Genomic DNA, 13,681 nt, shown 5'->3' with positions numbered 1-13,681 from the left:
GAAGTTCTCTGTGCTCCTCTCTTTCCTCCACCCCTTCATTATCCCCAGGGAGACCTCCGGGGACATGGGTCGGATGGTCAGGGGTTCGGGGGGTTGGAGGTTTGGGGGATCGAGGATGAGATCGTATGGAACAGCCAAGCAGGGCTGGTGGATTACCAGGGAGAGGCAGCAGGCCTTGATTGTGATCTCCAAAGCTTTCACACACTCTCCTGTCATGCTTTGGAAACCACAGCTCATTGTTTTCAGATGCTCTTTTGGACTTCTCTTCAAATGAACGGGCTCTCTAGTCCGCATGTGCAGTGCCGCGCTAACGCACGTTCGCCCCTCAGCTTGTCAAAATAGTCCAGCGGTGAGACTCGGGCGTTCACGCAGTGCGTGACAGGCGATTTGCGCGAATAAATTTGCGTGTTCGTGTTTGGTGTGGCCGCGGCATCAGTCTATGGGGTAAAGTTATGAGCATGTATTTATTGGGTTTTTACAAGTGACAAAACACATTGAACATAATGTAACATAGATCCATCAAACTGCAAAATAATCCACTCCCCCCAACCCTTAAAAACAAACAAACAAAAAAACAACAACTGGGTTGCAACATCTGTAACTGTACACAGCTTATCATCACTTCATTAGGGTACAAAAGTTAAAGACACATCTCCTCCACATTATCATAGCTTCTAAATTTTACAGTTCTTTAAGAATGCAAGAAAGGGGTTCCAAATCTCTTTAAATTTTGCTGATTTCTTTTTAACTGCATATGGTAACTTTTCAAGGACAAGGCATGCTGATAGTTCTTCAGCCAATGATCAACAGAGGGGCTCTTGTCACCTTCCCAGCAAAGAGAAATCAAGCGTCTAGCTCGTACTAAACACAAGTCTGTAATTTTCTGCTGCTTAGCACACATGCCTTTGGGTACAAATTGAGAATACAACGCATAGAACAATCGGGTACTGGATTCAAGATCATGTGAGAAATGTATATTGTGACTTCATTCCAGAACTTTCAAATCTAATCTATTTTCCACAGACAATGAAGTAATGTGCCCTTTTCAACATTGCATTTAACACAGATATCAGGAATATTAGGATTGACCTTGTTTTGTCTATTCGGAGTAATATAAGTTCTCATAATCCAGATATATTGTATAAGTCTGAGATGAGTATTTATTGATAGGAGTTGAGCTTTTGAGCACACCTCCTTCCAGTTCCTCTCAGAGAGATCTTTTTGCAGGTCATTTGCCCATTGAGTTTTCTTGTCTGAAGTAGAGTCTTTATGATTTTCAACTAGTATGTTACGGAAGAGGGATATCTGACCCTTGCTGGGTTTACATTTATTTATTGCTAAGTTTTCAAATATGAACGGAGGGGGTTGTCTGTTGGAGTGTATCTGTGCACAAATAAAACTTTTCAACTGTAAATATTTAAAGAAGTGTGTCTGGGGTATATCATATTCTTTTCTAAGTTCTTTAAATAAAAAGGAGTCTGTCCTCCTTATATAAATCCATAACCTTACGAATGCCTTTTGTAGCCCACATTTTAAAACCTTGGTCTTTTCTACCAGGGAGGAAGTTATCATTCCTCTGTATAGGTGAAAAACCTGAAAACAAATTAGCTTCACCAAGAAATGACTAAACATTGTTCTCAGTATCATGTGTTTAAAATAATCATTAAAACATGAAAAAGCTGTATTAAAACTATTTAAATAATTTAGATAAAATAATTCACTTTGTGAGTGTCCAAGATATCTGTGTCAACTATGTTACCCATTGAAAAAAACCCTATAAATCAGCAATGGTTTGCTCCAAAGTCACATGACCCAAATCAGCTGAGGTCCCATCCTTTTTGGTGGGAACCTTGAAGAAAATGTGGCATATTTCAACTCCTCCTCTCATCAGAATGATTGTCTGTACATGGGGCGCATTAACTGTTCATAAACTGTTACCAACATTTTCTGGTGTTCTTGCTTTAAATGTTATAGAGACCAAACTGTGAAGAAAATCTGCAGAAATATGAGTTGATGAAGGTCGGGTGGTGCCATGTTCAAGGTCTGCAGTTAGCACAAGGTACAAAAAATGAAGGAAATGTCAACTGTGTTAGCATCACTAAATGTAGTGTTGTAGAGACAGGTTTCTCTCTTCTTGTCCCATCAGCCATGTTATTGTGATTTTTGTGCCATAATTCTTTCAAATTTTGTCTAAACTGTGTTATAAATCATGAGGGGCATTTCTAGGGAGCGTAGTCTGACATAGAAATGTTGAATAACTCTACATTCAGTATAATATGAATTCATGTTGAAAAAATAGTCACAACTCTTGTCTATAGCACAGTTAACAAAATAATGCACCATTTTTTTTATTACTTAAATATTTAAGAATTCATTAGAGCTTAAGCTTGCTAGTTAATGTATTTAGTTCATTTCAGATATACACTTTGCAAAAGAATATGAAGCAAAAAAAAGCTCTGATAACACTAATTGTATACTTGAAGTGTTACCTGATTATAGAACCCTCACATACAACTCTTTTCAAGGAGACCAACTGGACTACAGGCAGTCCTGATGGACACGGTTTGACCACATGGGGGCGGGCATGCATAACATAGCTCAAAAGCAGCATCAAGACAGGTTTTTCTCTTTTCATAGAACAACTTGTATGGTCACAATACTGAAAACCCAGATGTTCTTAAATTGACAAAAAGTAAAATGTTATTGCACCATTTCACCCAATCAGTGCCATTTGCGTCCCCAAGGAATAAAACGTATAAATGCATGATAAAATTAACTGTAAAAAACATTTTTGAATGAAGCCAAGTGTCTAGCACATTGATTTGATGCATTTAATAAACAGAATTTAATAGATTTATTTAAACAGCCTTAAATACTACAAAAATAGCATTACTTGCCTATCCCTTCTTCCTAAAATTAGACTTTACCATGAAACGTAATCATTTAAATCCCTCAGAAATGTGATATTATCATTTTTTTTTAACATATTTTGGTTTCTCCTTATCCCAGCTATACTTAAAGTAAATGATAAATGGACCTGAACTTATACTTTCTCTAGTCTTTCGGACCACTCAAAGCACTTTACAATGCTAGTCTCATTCACCTATCCACACCACATTCACACTCTGATGGTAGAGGTTTCTACTGGGAACCATCGGTTTTAACTAATACAGTCCCACCCATCCATACCCCACTGATCAACAGTAGAAGCAATCTCAATCCAGGTCCTGCTCACCCTTTAGAAATTCCAATGTGTGCAACTACCCATTCACTGAACGTTCTCTCTTACAGCTCCTTATTTTATCAGCAGAGGTTTGTCCTCCAGTGTCCGAAAAACCTTCATTTCTCTGGCTCTAGGACAATTTCCTGCCTGTGCAGATCATATTCTGTGACATCCATATGCTGGATGTTCCCTCTCTGCTAGAAATTCACAGATTTGATCTGAAACTGATCTGATGATAATATGCTCTGTGATCAGCTGGTATATTCCTCAAAGTACAAAAAAAACTGAAAGGACAATCAAAAGCTGAATTCTTAAAAATTATACTCATGCCAAATATTCTTCACCCAGTGGTATGAAAGAACTTCACCTTGAGTAGTTTAGCAAGTGGCCTGAACAAAGAGCCCATTCTGGTTCCTCCTCTGCAGGTTGGGACCAGTTCAAAGACAGGGTCATGTCCAGTAGGCTGCACTACTGGGACAGAGGAAATGAGCGGTGACAGGCGCAGAAGGAAACAGTGAATTCATCATGAGGAAATATTACCTACCATATATATGGGGCTTTTCTTTTCTGAACAAGATAATCATTGTGCATTGTGCCCCCCCCCCAGCTCTCCAAGACAAGAAGAACCATGACTGGGTGAAGCAACACTCCCCCTGAGCTCAGCCCTCAGGAGCAGTCAGTGTTTACTAGACTTGTAGTAAAGACAGCTTCAGCCGAGACCAAGACAGTACCAAGACCAAAAGGAACGAGACCAAGACCAAGACTAAAATCGAGACAGAACAAGCAAAGACCAAGACTTAGTCAAACCGAGACCGAGACCAAGACCAAAAAAAAGGAAAAAAAACAGTCTAGAGTTGGAGTTAATATTACACCATAATCTGCATGAGTTGAAGAGCCAAAGCACCACCCTGGGGTTCAGCTGCATGGTATATATATGATTATATAACAAATGTATTATTTCAGTACATAGACGGTGCATGTCTTGTGTGTGAACTGTGAATTAATGTGTCCGTCGCAGTATGGCTGTGTCCCAGTTCAGGCAGGAGACATATACTCAACAATTCTATATTTGCCAGATGCTGGAGCAGTGATGTGTTAATTTAACAAAAAGCAGATGGAGTGAGACAGGAAGGTGTGCACTGACACCACCCAAAAAAATTAGGTAGAGCTACAGTTTGAAATGTGACAAGAAGCTAACTTTGTCAGTTTGCAGCATAGTTTAGTAGCTGTCTATATTTAGCTCTACTCACAGCCCGGTGCTCTGAGACGTGTCTGTAACGTGTAATGTTAGTGAATTCTTGTTATGACCTACCAGAGCTCATCTACCAACTCTAACCTCACCAAGCAGAGCTAACGTAACCTCACACTTTCACTGATAGACTATCAAGTTTGAACAGACCACTGCAGAATAACTGCTGACTGTGGGTTGGAGTCAACATTATTATAAAGGTTAGCCAGTGTTTGAGCCAACACTCTCTCTCCTGTTTGTCTTTCTTCTGCTCTTCTGTCCTTTTCCTGTCTGACAACTAAGCTCCAGTGTCCACCATCATTACATAATAAACCACTGAAATTGTTTTCAGCAGAAGAAAAAATAGATCTCTCTTCTCTCTACTAAACTCCGTCAGCTGGCGTGGTGTTGTCATAAAGACTTCGACATTCTGTAAATCAATCCGGTCCTGTCCAACCAAAGAGGGAAGCTGAGAAATAGCATTTGGAAATAAGCTATGTTGATGCCGATAGTCTCATTTTAAATTGTGTATTACAATCAGGCAAAGAACAGAAGCTATTTCAAGATTACTTGTAAAGTCCTCACAGTCCCTTTAATTTTTTTCTTTTGTTTTAATGATAATATTTATTTATATATTTATTCATTTATTAAAGTGGACATATCATGATTGTTTCTCCTTTTCACTATGCCAGACTAGGATGCCTGTAAAGCATTTCTGCCCTCAGTACAAGTCATTTAGTTCCTTCATTGCCCCACAATAGCGTTCTCAATATCCTCAGTTTAGGTCATTCTGAAGATCTCGTTGAAACGCTCCGTTTGGAGAATGACCTCCAGTAACCTCGCAACGTCACAGCCCTTTGTGCTCTGATTGGTCAGTTCTATCAGAGGGGCAGAGGGGGTAGAGCTAGGAGGCGGTTTTTGCAGCATGGCAGTATTTACAAAATCGCCATACTGGATGGGGCAGACCGAGCGAGTTTGCTGTTAGCCAAAACTTCACTGTAAGGCATTGATAGCACTAATAAAATGGCAGAGTGTAGGATACATCCTTTTGTATTGGACCCCGAGTCAGACCCTGACGGTTCTGCAGCTGCATCTCAGGACGCTTCAGTGTGGTGAGTCAAACCGGTACTGTAACATGTATAGTTTATACGTTTATACTCGGCTCTTGGTGGGTGTATCCCTCGGTGGCGGTTGTGCGACTAACTGACTTCACAGAGGAGGAGCTGCTTTATCAGATTACTCCAATAAAAAGAAAGGATCCTCGTGTCGTCACGACGGTCGAAATCTCGCGGCCAACTGGCAATGACCTATTTTCAGAGGCATCAAATTAGAAAAAATACAAGATCTAATTTTTTGAAAATTCAGGGGGTGTAAGGTCTTGTTTTCAAATTTATTATATTATATGTAAGTATTAAATCAGGGATCAGCGTGATATGTCCCCTTTAAGACTTTTCCATCTGGTTTGTGGCATGTTGGAGGGATGGTCCTTAAACACCAAGGTGTAACCATTCAACAAGCCTACAGAGGGCTGGCCAGTCAGGGCTAAACCAAGTGTTTCAGGCAGAGGCTAAAATAACATTTTTCTGAAACACCAGAGAGAGAAAAATGGGACTTTTGTTGAACTGTGAATTGTTTAAAGCCACTCTAGGGGCACCAGAGGGACAAAATAAAGGCCAAAAAAGTGCATTACTCTTGGAGTCATTTTTTCATGAGGATATTCAAAGTCTTGGACCTGCTCTTCTCTGGATCTTTGACCAAGCTTTCCTAAGTCATGATCAAAGATCCAAAGAGATCCAGATCCTCTGGAGTTCAGTCTCAGTCAATCAGTCTTTGTACAACGCCAAATCATAACAAACAATATCTCAGGACACTTTCCAAAAACATGAACAGGTCTAGACTTGTTGATGTTACTGAAATTTTATTCACAGAAACCCAACATCAAGATAAGGAGTCTTATTTTATCTTAACCCACTATGAGGACAGTTCTAACCATGAGTCTGGTCAGTCAGCACCCAGTGCTCAGTGCTCAGTGGTAGTCAGTGCATTGCTGACCATTACCAGATTAATCACACTGTGCATGAGATTAGAGTCTTAATAATGAATTCAGCAGACAGTGAGCTGAGCCGGGACATGAGGTCTAATATGTGGATTAGCACATGGGATCACAAAGAGGAAGAATATTCACAATCTACCCGAAGCAATGTGGGACATGCTTGGCTGTAAATCCCTTTAGCAGTGTGAGGGCAGAGCCAGTGCTTTTATCAAATCTGTTATTGTTGAAGTATTACTCAAGGGCAAATAACAAAATTATACCATGAATAAAGTGAAAAATTATCCAAGACCACTTTATTCTGTGCTGGGGAAAGATCCATTGAAACAGCCCCTGTGTTTGGGAAAGAATCCAGTAATGCAGAAAACAGCTGGACATCTCAGCTGTAGTAAAAATCTCACAGGGTCGACTCTGATGGTGCAGCATTTCAGTCTTGCATCGCTGAAGGACATTGAAACTAGGATCACTTACCAGTGGAACTTTCACTAAAGTATCAAACCAGACCAGAACCCCTTGGACCAGTTCTTATGCTGATATAGCAGGGGACTGATACACTGAGCTCCTGTTTCCCACTCTCCTCTACCTGTCTATCACCAACTTAAATCTTGATGTCACATTAAAGTTCCTGATCATAGATCTTTCTGGGAGTCCCTGAGCCTATCTTGTAGGTTCCTCTGTGGACGGCGTGCTGCTGTGGACCCTCCCCCTTCACTCCTACCCCTGTTTTTAGCATCAGTAAGACAAATGCTACCATTAGACCTATTGACTTCACCCATAAAAGTCAACTTTATTTTGTTATTGTGCTGTTTTCTGGCCCTGTAAACACACTTTCCTCATGGTCAGTGGGAGCTCTGTGTGAGCTGTTTCAGTTGATCTCTCTCTCTCACTATTCCTCTGTCTAACCCTGACAGTTCTTCTTGTGTTTTCTATCTGTTAAAGTAGGTTTGTTCATACCACTGTAACTCACCAAATGCTCAGAGGAGTCTGGAGATAGGATGAGATTGGATCTTGTTTTCATGTTGGCTGTATGAACAGACTACTGTAAAGCATCTGTAGAGAGCATTTTGGCTTTTCAGCAGCAAAAACGGATTGATTGAGACTATAAATAGTTTTGAGTTGAAATTGTTGGTCATCTCATTGAATCATTGACTGTAAAAACTGTGTTTTTGTTTTCTTCAAACAGTTCACAAGTTAAAAAATGAAGTTAAAAATGCTAAAAATGAATAGTGATGGAGGAGCCAACTTACAATCTTAAAATGCGCTCTGAAAACTTTAAACTTAAAGTGTTTTTTTTTTTTTTTCGCTAACAAATCTTTAGGATATTTTGCAAAAATATGTAGCTCATCACAGTGACTGCTGATTGATATGAGACAAGGCATATCATAAATGAGAATGAAATACAACATACAACAAAATAAGTGGTAACACCCTCCACTGCCAATAGATCTCAAGTGAATAACAACAACAATAATAATAATATCAACTACAGCGTTTTCTGGCACTCTTCTCTTCTGCATTGGGTGTGGTGCAGTCAAACACATGCACACAGACATGGCGGTGGCAGGCAAAAACCAAGCAGGTGCATCCCCACCTGTAGAGACCCCAAAGCCAGAGACCTCCACCCAGCCACTGAGGACAAGTAGCAACGTCCAACCAAAGAGGTGGAAGGCAGATATTGCCCCCACTAAGACAGGGGTGTCTAAACTATGGCCGGTGGGCCAACTGCGGCCCGTGGTCCATTTTTTATTGGCCTGCAGCAAGTTTTAGAAATATATTTGAATATGGCCCTCACAAAAAAACTTGCACTTGACTGTGTTGTAATTCTTAGTTTCAACACTAGGTGGAGCGCCAGTCTTCAACACGGCAGGTTTTCCACTAAATAAAATGAATAAAAGAAAACAGCCACAAGTGACCAAAATGGGAGAACCAAAGAAAAGCAAGATAGCAAGTGAGTGCAGAAAATGAATATTTCTTCATGGAAGTCAAGGAGAAATGTGTCTGTTTGATTTGCCATGAAAGTGTTGCAGTGATGAAAGATTATAATGTATGAAGACACTATGAAACCAAACATCAGACCTACACGTCCTACACTAGTGCTGAGCGAGAAGAGAAAGTTAAGCAGATGGCAGCTAGCCCGCTCGCCCAACAGCAGTGCTTTCTCCGTGCTAACAAAATACAAGAAACTGCCACAATAGCAAGCTATAAGGTAGCTGAACTAATAGCACAGCAGGGGGAACCCTTCTCAGATGGTGACTCCAGAAACGATCTGCCCAGAAAAGATGCAGGAATTTCACAACGTGAGCATGTTCAGAAACACAGTTGTGCGACAAATCAAAGATTTGTCAGCTAACTTAGAACACCTACTGTCACATAAATCTTGTACTTTTGACTTTTACTCGATTGCATGTGATGAGAGCACCGATGCTACAGACACCGCACAGCTGCTGATTTTTCTGCGAGGAGTGGATGATAACTTTCGTGTTCAAAGGAGCTGCTTAATCCGAGGAGTCTAAAGGGCACAACAACGGGAAAGGACATGTTTGAAGCTGTGTCAGATGCAATTACAAAGATTGATCTTAAATGGGACAAGTTGTGTGGAGTTACATCGGATAGGGCTCCGGCTATAACATTTTTCTCCATGATAACCAAGCAAGTCTGCAGACTCATCATGACACAACTTTTTTTATTAAATCACAAGCACAATCGCAATATTGTCCACCTGATCGCAAATCGCACCTTTTCCCCAAATCGTGCAGCACTACTTTTAATACACTAACTATATACTAGAAGTGAGGCGATAAACCTCATCACTAGTGAGCGGCCCAGCCTTTCATATATTTTTCTGCATGTGGCCCTCCATGAAAACAGTTTGGACACCCCTGATCAAAGAGCACCGAAGCACACCATCCTGTACAGAAGGTCAAAGGTCAAAAAGTTGCATGAGAATGATCAGATGGGTTCATCAAATTATAAACATTTCTGGATCATATCTGCGGATCTTTCATAAGGTCTGTAAAAAGTAGCTTCATGTTGCAGATTCATGTTGGATTCTGCATGGCAAAAGCTAAATTAGCACCCAGACATTCTCATACAGTGCCCCGTTTGGAACTTTGTGCTGCTGTTCTAGCTGTTGAGCTAGCTGAGATGTTACAGAATGAGATAGATATCGTTCTCCAAGCTGTGAAGTTTTATACTGACAGTCGAGTTGTTCTGGGGTACATCAACAACACCAGTCGAAGGTTTTATGTGTCCGTCGCCAAGAGAGTTGCATGCATCAGAAAGTCCACTCATCCTGAACAATGGCATTTTGTTAACTCTGAACAAAACCCTGCAGACCATGGTACACGTCCTGTACATGCTTCGCTACTGAAAGACACAAACTGGTTCACAGGTCCATCCTTTCTGATGGAGCAGGATGGCTTTCCACCATCTTCGACCAAGACCTTTGCACTTGTAGAACCAGACTGTGATGCAGATGTGCGCCCTCTGGTTGCAACTTTTGCAGCAACAGCACTAGAGCCTCAACTTGGTTCAAAAAGGTTTGAACGGTTTTCCAACTCGAAGTTGCTCATCTCTGGATTAGCTGCCCTGATTTGTAAGGTCAGGTCTTATTCTAAAGCTAAAGCACAAGAGACACAACCTGCAGACCAGTTTGTGCAAGCTAGAACTGTTGTCATCAGAAGCATCCAGCAAGAAGCGTTCAGAGACGAAATCCAAAGCTTGTCTAATGCAGAAGTTATATCAAGACACAGCTCTCTCAGAAAACTTGACCCCTTTCAGGACAAAGATGGCCTCCTGAGAGTGGGTGGCCGCATGTCAGCTTCTGGCATCTGTTGGGAAGAGAAACATCCAATTATTTTTCCAAAGAACCATGTTGCTACACTGCTGGTACGACACTACCACGAGCGCGCTGCACACCAAGGTCGACATATCACTGAAGGCATCATTCGTTCTGCCGGGCTGTGGATCCTGGGAGGACAAAAGCTTGTGTCCAGTATTCTACATAAGTGTGTGGCCTGTCGTAGATTAAGAGGGACTCTGGAAAAACAAAAAGTGTCTGACTTACCACCTGACCGGCTCACCCCAGCACCTCCATTCACACATGTCGGACTAGATGTTTTTGGTCCATGGACTGTTTGTGCTCGACGTACCAGAGGTGGCCTTTCTGAGAGCAAATGCTGGGCCATCATGTTCACTTGTTTGGTTACAAGAGCAGTACACTTGAAGGTGATTGAATCTCTCTCAACCTCAAGTTTCATCAATGCACTCAGACGGTTTACAGCAATCAGAGGTCCAGCAAAGCTTTTTCGTTCGGACTGTGGCACAAATTTTGTCGGTGCTTGTAACGAGCTCGGCATCACGTCAGACAACTCAGAGGTTCAGTCATACCTCAAGGAACAGGGCTGCACATGGAATTTCAATGTGCCACACTCCTCTCATATGGGAGGAGTTTGGGAGAGGATGATAGGAATCGCTCGTGGGATTTTGGATGGTATGCTGTTCAAAGTGCATTCTCCTGGTCTCTCCCATGAAGTTTTGGTTACATTAATGGCAGAGGTCGCTGCAATCATGAACGGAAGGTCAATTGTCCCTGTGTCTTCAGATCCAGATATGCCGACTGTGCTAACTCCTGCTATGCTATTAACACAGAAAATCTACTCCTTCTCTGCTCCATCAGTAAACCTCAACCTGAAAGATATCTACCGGAGTCAGTGGAAGCAAGTCCAAAGCCTTGCAGATTCATTTTGGACAAGATGGCGGCAGGAGTATCTTGCCACACTACAGCCGCGAAAGAAATGGCAGACAGAGCAACCTAACCTGCAAGTTGGAGATGTTGTTCTTTTGAAAGATAACCAAGTGAGGAGAAACAAATGGCCCACTGGACTTAAAACCAAAACATTCCCTGGTCAAGACAACAGAGTACGTAAAGTTGAAGTGAGAGTGATCAAAGATGGCTCCCCCAAAGTGTATTCACGACCCATTTCAGAAGTGGTGCTGCTCCTTAAAGGAACTTAGTGGTATCATCAACAATACCAGGCGGGGAGTGTGGGCTGCGCATGCGCAGTGTTGCTCTCATGGACTGGTTGTGCGCTGTCCCTTTAAGAGCACCAGCTGCACAGCATGGAGTGAATTGCTCATTATTCCACAGAGAAGAGACACAGAGAAAAGTTTGCTGCATCCTTTTGCTGTTGACTGCCTTTTCTCTAAACAACCTGCAACAATATCTGTCTGTGAGTAACTCATGATGTTTTCCAACAGTGTTAATGAGTATTACAAGCAGACAGGTTGATTTATAGAGAAGTGCAGTCTATGAATCGTGCATTATGAATCAAGCATTCTGAATTGTGACCGTTGTATTTCCTTTTTCTGTTTTGTAGTTTCACAAAAATGAACTCAAATGAATCCAAATGAACTGAAATGGAAACGAAATGGAATGACTGAAATGGAATGGAACAAAAACTGAACATTGATAAATGCTCCAAACCATACCTCATCTCCTGGATGTTTTTTTTGGGTGAAGTTGATTCACTGTTTACCTATCTGTCGAGCTGGACTGATCTTCTAGTGAGGACAGAATATGTTTACTTCGTGATAAACTCTTGAGAACCTTGACACAAAGTTTAGATTTTACAAAGATGGCAATACCCCCACCCCTACTGGGTCGATCCATCCTGTAAACTCCATACCCATCAATCCAGATGCCCTTGTCCAAGATGGATTTATCTAACCAAGATTCAGATATAACGATAACATCAGCGTCAGTCGAATGTGCCCAGATACGCAGCATATTGAGCTTCTCGTTCCAGCTGCATGCATTTAGGTGAATAAAACCAAGACCAGTCTGAGTTTTAAAGTCAGACGGAGTAATAAATCCAGTGTTGCAAGGTGAGACGTCAGCGGGGCCGGGATTAGGCTGAACATTACCATAGACCAACAGCAAAATGAGAATCAATAATTTCCATCTAATGAGCCTATCGGGCACAGCATGAGCCTTGACTGAGGCATGTAAGACCCGACAGCCACGGAGCCGTCATGACTGACAGAATGATTTTTCCAGTCTTTCATACTTTCCTGGCTAACAGAGCGACTACCATCAGAGATGCTACAAAGGTGTAGTAGGTGGATTGAAGGACCCAGCTTTCTTTGGAAGCCAGAAAGGCATTGGCTAGAAAATATCATGGAAATCAGCATTTCAGCAGATGATCCGGAAGTCAAGGGTGAGTTTGTGGTGAATGCTGTTGTTGACAAGAACCTGTCTGCGACTGACCAACGAATTGTGTACTTCTCAGAATGGAAGAGGCTCAAGGTTGATGTTGCTTGGTTCCCCAAAATCAAAGGAGTTCTCTTGAAGCTGGGTAAAGAGTAGTTAAAGTAAGGAGTTGCTCAATTCTGATGCAAACAACAAACCCACACATGTAGAGTTGGAGCTGATGATCTGTGTGAGGCAGGAAATGCAATTATTTGCTTCTTTCAGCAGCAGCAGTTTAAGGCAGAGATTGATGCTCTTTCTTCTGGAAAGTCAGTCAGGAAGGAAAGTCCTATTTACAAACTGGATCCATGTCTTGAGGATGGCCTGCTTAGAGTTGGAGGACATTTAATAAGGCAGCTTTGCCAGAAGAAGTTAAGCATCCATCCTCACAAAAGGCCACCACATCTTGACGCTCATTCTGAGGCATATCCACCAGCCACTGGGTCATAGTGGTAGAAACCACACATTATCCAAACATAGGAAAAGGTTCTGGAATACGAAGGCTCCTTCAGCAATAAGGAAAGTCAGTAATGACTGTCGGGTGTGCAGACTCCATGCAGCAAAAGCAGGCGAGCAAAAGATGGCAGACCTTCCATCAAAAAGGATTGTGCCAGATCTCCCTCCTTTTACAAGTGTTTGTGTCGACTTCTTTGGACCAATTGAGGTCAAGCGAGGAAGAAGCCTGTGTAAACGCTATGGAGTAATCTTTACCTGTTTAGCAAGCAGAGCTGTTCACCTTGAGGTTGCTAACTCACTGGATACTGATGCGTGTATAAATGCTTTATGACGATTTATAAGTAAAAGAAGCCAAGTTTCTCATATGCTGTCTGACAATGGCACCAATTTTGTCAGGGCAAATAGAGAACTGAAGGAGGCTATCGTTGCACTTAAACACGACCAGACTTTGGGGGAGGTTGGGAGCGCATGCTC

This window comes from Halichoeres trimaculatus, unplaced genomic scaffold, assembly GCF_033239565.1.
Source record: "Halichoeres trimaculatus isolate MK-OKI-2021-1 unplaced genomic scaffold, fHalTri1.1 fHalTri1_scaffold_5, whole genome shotgun sequence".
Lineage (NCBI taxonomy): Eukaryota > Metazoa > Chordata > Actinopteri > Labriformes > Labridae > Halichoeres > Halichoeres trimaculatus.
This window is presented reverse-complemented; position numbering follows the sequence as displayed.